Raw genomic sequence first — 6000 nt, 5'->3', positions numbered from 1 at the left:
ACAACCAAAATTTTTTTGTCCAAAGCTTAGTTTTTTGAGCTGGAACACTTTGGTTTTTAGTTTTTCAATGAAAAAGTGAAACTTTCTGAAAGCAGACCATGCCTGTGACATTTTTTTATTTAGTTGAAATGGGTTTTTCCTCCCAAAAAAAGTTTTGATGGAAAATTCTGGACTTAGAAGAGAAGAGATGTGGCCTGTGCTGGTGGGGGGAGGGAGAGGAGTCTTCCTGGCCCCACGCCAGACTCTGCCTAACTCTAGCCAGCTTCCTCAGACTCTCACATTCAGGAAAACAGGAATTACTCAAACTCAGTCAAGAATCCAAAGAGCAAGAACAAAAACCACACAAAGGGCTGCTGAGACATCATGTTGTGACATTCTCTATGGAAATATATATAATGAAGGCAAATTGCGCTCCTCGATCATACCCAGTAATGTATATACACATTTAACATAGGGGAGAAATTGCCTGCTCCTTTGGGGATTGAGGGCTGCTTTCTCCAAGGCAAGTGCTTTACCATCAAATGAAGAGATCAGCTCGGTTCGCTGGAGCCAGCAAATCTCGGTTATATTTAACCCAGCGGTTTTCACACTGAGAGCGTAAGTACACTCTTTATATCTCATTTCTGTGCTGGGTGCCATATCGCACCATGACTGTGACAGAGAGGTGATGCGTTCCCCATTAACACCTCCACACGCTGCTTAGCACACATCTGAGGCCATCTTTGGGGTGGGGGAGCCAGAAAAGCAACAGCAGAGCTTGGAGTGTCTGGACTTTGCTAATTACTATTTATAATTAAGTTTTTCTTCACTTCCAGGCTAACGTTTTTCATGACCTCATTTCAGCCTTGCAGATAGTAGAAGGGAACGGGGAACTGAGGAGTCAACCCATCAACTTCTAAGTATGGATGAGGATCTAGGACTAAAAGGGAGGTCTTCCAAACCAGGAACAGGAGAGGCAGCCATAACAATGAAAACGAAAGGGGGAACCCTCCTTTTCAGCCTCCAAATTTCATTTTGGTGGAGTCTGACGGTTTAAGTTAGTTCTTGCTCTGTCTGCACAGCAGGGTCCATCCCTAGAGTCCAGTGGCCTTGATAGCCGAAGAAAAGGAGAAGAACAAATGAGAGATGAGTAAAGAGAGTAAACTAGACGGTTTAAAGAACATATTTATTGCAGTCCAGGTGAATGGAAAGGCAGATATAAAGAAGGAAAGATGACCAGGAGATCTTTGGGATAGAGAAATGTACAGCTAAAACTTCATTCCTCAATTTCGAGGATTAACGGGATTTTGTCATTTCCTTGGCTGGACCCTTATATTTCAGACTTGAGCACTTCCTTATTGTCCAGCTTAGATATAGCTGATTGGTTATGGTCTGATTTGGTTGGTTGCCCTGCTTCATTCAGTGCCTTGTGGACCAATCTGCCAACTCACAAGGGGCAACCTCACCAGGGTGGTGGATGAGACGTATGATCTACAGCACAGTTCATCCAGTGATGTTGCTTAAAAGGAGAAACAGTACTGACAGCATCCCACAGGCTTTTCTGGGGGGATTTATACACCAGGATTGGGGTACAATACTTTAGAAATCAATCTGTCCTTTCAAAGAGGTTAACTGGCTTCTTAACTATGGCAGATTAAGGAGTTATTTACCTGACAGCTGGAGTTAGTATTCCAACTGCCTGGGGGGCGCATGACCCCTTTGATTTCAGAATGCATGCAGCAGGCCAAATCCCATGCTGACTTTCATCCCCTGCAGCCCTGCTGCAGTCAGTGAGATTGTAGGGGATTTAAATCAGCAGAGATTTTAACCCAGTGGGTCTGAGCAATGGCCTTGATTCAGTAGCATATGCTGCTAGAGCACCTGTGTACAGAGGATTACTCAATATGGATGGTAAGGGATTGGTGGGCAGCCCGCTCTGTATGTTTGACCATGGGCATGCTGTGCTACATAGCATCTCTCTTGCTAAGTGTCCCTCTGGAACCTTTGGCTAAAAGGGAAACAGGCAAAGCAGAAGAGATGAAATGAAGACACCAGCCCCCTTCCTTGCTCTGCAGTTCCAGGTTGGGGCAGGGTTCAGTCCCCCATGGTCTGGGACGATGTGCTGCTGTCACTCTGAAATACTGTGCATTCAAACAGAATTCTCCTGTCACCCTCAGAGAATGTGGTCCCTCTGGGGCAGGCTGGGCTCCATTCGCTAGCACAGCATGGGAAGCAAATGGATGTAGGGAATAAATTCTCCTTTCACAGGCCACGAGAAGGAGCAGTCCACAGGGCAGATCTGGGGCTCCTTGCTGGAGCAGCATGGGAGGAGGAAGAGCACTGAGTGAATATGGACCCTGAATTCCCATCTCATCCCAGGACAGAATTGTCCATCTAGGGCAGGACTGACGTTCCATAAAAGCATGGGTGAAAGGGATCTTAAATGTCACAGCTCCTATTATTTCTACATAGCCTAGGGGTGTGTAACATCCTAAGCCTTCAATTAGCATTAATCAACACCCCTTCTCCTTAGGAAAAATAAAGAGCAAAGAAATGGAAGCTGAAAGGCAAAGAAGTCAATTAGCGAAGCGGGAGCAGTGCTGGAGTCAGGCCTGACAAGCCCCTGGTGGTCACTGGTAATACTGCGGCAGAGAGAAGGAAGAGCACTAGGCATGAAGGAGGCAGAGCGTCTCAATTCTAGGGTTGGTGAGAAAGGAAGGGATCCTGTCTGCTCACCTGCCTCTGTTACAAAGGGCATAACCTGCCGTTCTGTAAGCCACAACCCAGACAGTGAGCAAAGCCCCGTTGTCATAACACTTCTATCAGCAGTGGTGCTAGCAAATAGGGAGCTCCCTTGAGCTACTCGGTGACCTAAGGAATTGCTTAGTCTGCTTATCCCTAGCCCCAGCTCTGCTTCTATTAATTGGTCATATTAATGCTAACATCTGGGCCAGACACTGCACAAACCATACTGCTTGACCCTAGCAGCTTTACTTGTCCATTTCCCATCATTTCTGAAGAATCAAGACCTTCCCCCTACCCACACTTGGTACATACTACAAATACTTAGCATGGCTGTACGTTTTCATCTGCAGGGCCCAAAGTGCTTTACAAAGGAGGGTTAGTCTTGTAATCCTCATTTTACAGGTGGGGAAACTGAGGCACGGGGCAGCGTCTTACCCAAGGTCACACAGCAAGCCAGAGCCAGGACGAAAGCCCAAATTCTCTTTTGCTGATCTGAGCAGAGTTCGTGCCAACTGCCTACCTGAAAGCAAGTTTCTAATATAAATAAATATACAGAATTATTTTAGCTTTAGGAACAGGACACTAGTTTTAGGAATAACATTTAGCAATATAGTTAGGGGGAAATGAAAGGGACTAGAGATGGTGCATACATAATTAAAAAGCCCAGTGTGGTGTACATACAGGTACGTGTAGGGGGAGAGAATCCAGGATGGCTCGGCATGATGTATATTGATTCTATTGCCATGAGTTTGGGATGACAGATCTTTCTCATCATTCAGGAATAAAGCTATCTGTGAAATGTGGGAGTTGGACTGGAGGCATGGGGGGGTGGAGCAGGGGAAATGCTCACGCTTTCACTTCATGTTAATGAAAATATGATTAACAGTGGTAATTAACTGATGAGAGATGGTGACTGGTTCTGTGCCCCCTCCTGATGATTTATGAGGTACAGAACCTGCCCATGTCAGCGGATTCTGCTTGCAGCAGCACTTTGCAGCATCTCCAACTTTCTTGCTTTAATTTATACCCTCCCATGGGTGTAAATTAGAGCAACAATCTGGCCCAGATGCTGTATTTTAATCCCATTCCCCCACAGAACACTGTATGCTGTACAAAGTATTTTCCTTTCTTGTGGACTTGCTAGCTGCCCCAGAATCTTTGATGGCTAATGGGGTAATGAAGTAGATTGGCCATAAGGGCAGGGAAGTCCAGTGAATGCAGCAGCTTGAACCGAGGGACAAATTAATCTGTTGTAGAAACAGCAGCTACTGTACAGCAAAGCCTAGAGAGACAAATACATGTTTTGAAGGGCACAGTCCAGGTAGGACTGGATAAGATGGAGTTTCAGGTAAGCCTCCTCTTTTAACCACTATCCTATGTGTATGTGGAGGGAGTGAGGAGATATCAGAGCTCCCCAATGCCCATCCTAACCTGAGTGTCTATTAAAAGAGGGCTGCACACGCACCCCCAACGGAAAACAATGGAAAAGAGAAGTGGCTGGAACAAGAGTTAAAGGAAGGAGGTGAAAGCAAATCCCATCTCACCCATGCCTCTTGTTTTAAAAAAGTAAAAGTCAAGAACATTTATTTCAGCAAATTCTCGCTGAAAATGTTGCTTGGTGTAACGTTCTTCTGCCTTTTGGTCTCTCTCATCCCAGCTTTCAGCTTTGCCCTTCTCTAGTCTCCCCCACTGTGTTTCTCCTCACCTGTTGCTTGCTCTTCTTTCCCAGCTTTCCAGAAGGAGTCCTGGCTGAGCCTGGATTTCCCAAACTCTGTGCTCTGTGGCACTGTGCAGTTCAGGCTGCGCAGCACAATGGAGTACGGAATTTGAAACGAGCATGTGTTCAGATGATTTCTGGATCTCAAATTCCTGTGGGCACTTAATGGGACACATCTAAATAAATAATTTACAAAGCACCTCTCTCCTGTCTACCTACCTATGGTATTTAAACAGCTCCAGTCACTATATCGAGGTTCCATGATCCTGGCTCTCCCAGCTTCTACACCTTTCCGCTACAAAACTTGATAAATAGGATAAAAGCATTAGATAACATAAGTATAATTACATTCATTAAATTTCAAATCTAGGAGCACATGGAGGGGAGACAAATACAAATGAGAAGGGAAAATGAGGCCCGAAGAGCCTCTCTATGCAGTCATCCGGACAATGGGATTCAATTTATTCATATTGGAAAAGCTTTTGAGGTCCTTGAGAGGAAAAGACCCCAAATATTGCTGGGTAAGCTGGGCACAAGCAAACACTATGCACTTTAATATGACTTAATGTAACTATGTGCATCTAGGAACAAAGACTGTAGGCCATATTTGAGGGAGGGGCATTCTGTCCTGGAGAGCAGCGATTCTGAACAAGATTTGGGGGTCAGTGTGCATATGAACTCCCAGTGCAACACTGTAACCAAAAAGGGCTAACGCAATCCTTGGATGCATACATGGGAATTTTGAGTAAGAGCAGAGAGGTTATTTTAACTCTGTATTTGGCACTGGTGTGACTGCTGTTTGGATCCTGTGTGCAGGTCCAGTGTCCACATTTCAAGAAGGATTTTGATAAATTGGAGAGAGTTCAGAGAAGAGTTGTAAGAATGATTAAGCAATTAGAAAGACACACCTTGTTGTGAGACTGAAGGCGCTCAAGCTATTTAACTGAACAAAAAGAAGGTTAAGGGGTGATTTGCTCATAGTCTATCAGTAGCACCATTGATAATGGGCTCTTCAATCTAGCAGACAAAAGTAGAACAAGACCCATCCAAGCTAGACACTCAGACTGGAAATAAGGCATAAAATAAAGTGAGGGCAATTAACTGCTGGAACAACTTATCACAGGTCCTGGTTGAGTCTCCATCTCTGGCAACTTATAAATCAAGGTTAGATTCCCCTAAATCAAGGTTGGATACCCCCCCCCCCAAAGGAATTATTCTGTGGGAGTTCTGGCCTGTGTCATACAGGAAGTCAAGATGATCACAGTGGTCCCTTCTGACCTTGGAATCTACGAGTATACTGTACCTGCAAAGTAGAGATATTAACATTGTTATCCCCTTTCAACCCGAGTGGCTAGTCAAACTTTGGGACCATGTAGGTTGTTCCTACAGTCAGGAGGAGAAGTTGACAGTGGTGTCTGGGACTTTCTTTGATGTAATCATGTTGATTTACAAGGAGTGTACAAAGTCCTGCTTCTGTGAACACAAAAAGACCCCAAACCAGGGGATAGCTTCTCTCCTTAGAGCCCCAAGTTTTCTTCACTTCTTGCACACCCAACCCA

The 6000-nt window shown here is 45.0% G+C and overlaps 1 protein-coding gene across 1 annotated transcript in view; it reads left to right on the top strand.

Annotated features, from left to right (window-relative positions):
• The first annotated feature begins 563 nt into the window (after positions 1–563).
• GABRA3 (gamma-aminobutyric acid type A receptor subunit alpha3) overlaps positions 564–6000 on the top strand; it is a 156300-nt gene continuing 150863 nt past the window's right edge. The window contains exon 1 of the mRNA XM_054040638.1: positions 564–597. The gene's annotated coding sequence lies outside the window, so the exon portion shown is untranslated. The remainder of the gene's footprint in view (positions 598–6000) is intronic.

This window comes from Malaclemys terrapin, chromosome 9, assembly GCF_027887155.1.
Source record: "Malaclemys terrapin pileata isolate rMalTer1 chromosome 9, rMalTer1.hap1, whole genome shotgun sequence".
NCBI classification, from domain to species: Eukaryota; Metazoa; Chordata; order Testudines; family Emydidae; genus Malaclemys; species Malaclemys terrapin.
The sequence above is the reverse complement of the archived record's forward strand: the minus strand, read 5'-3'. Positions and strand labels throughout refer to the sequence as shown.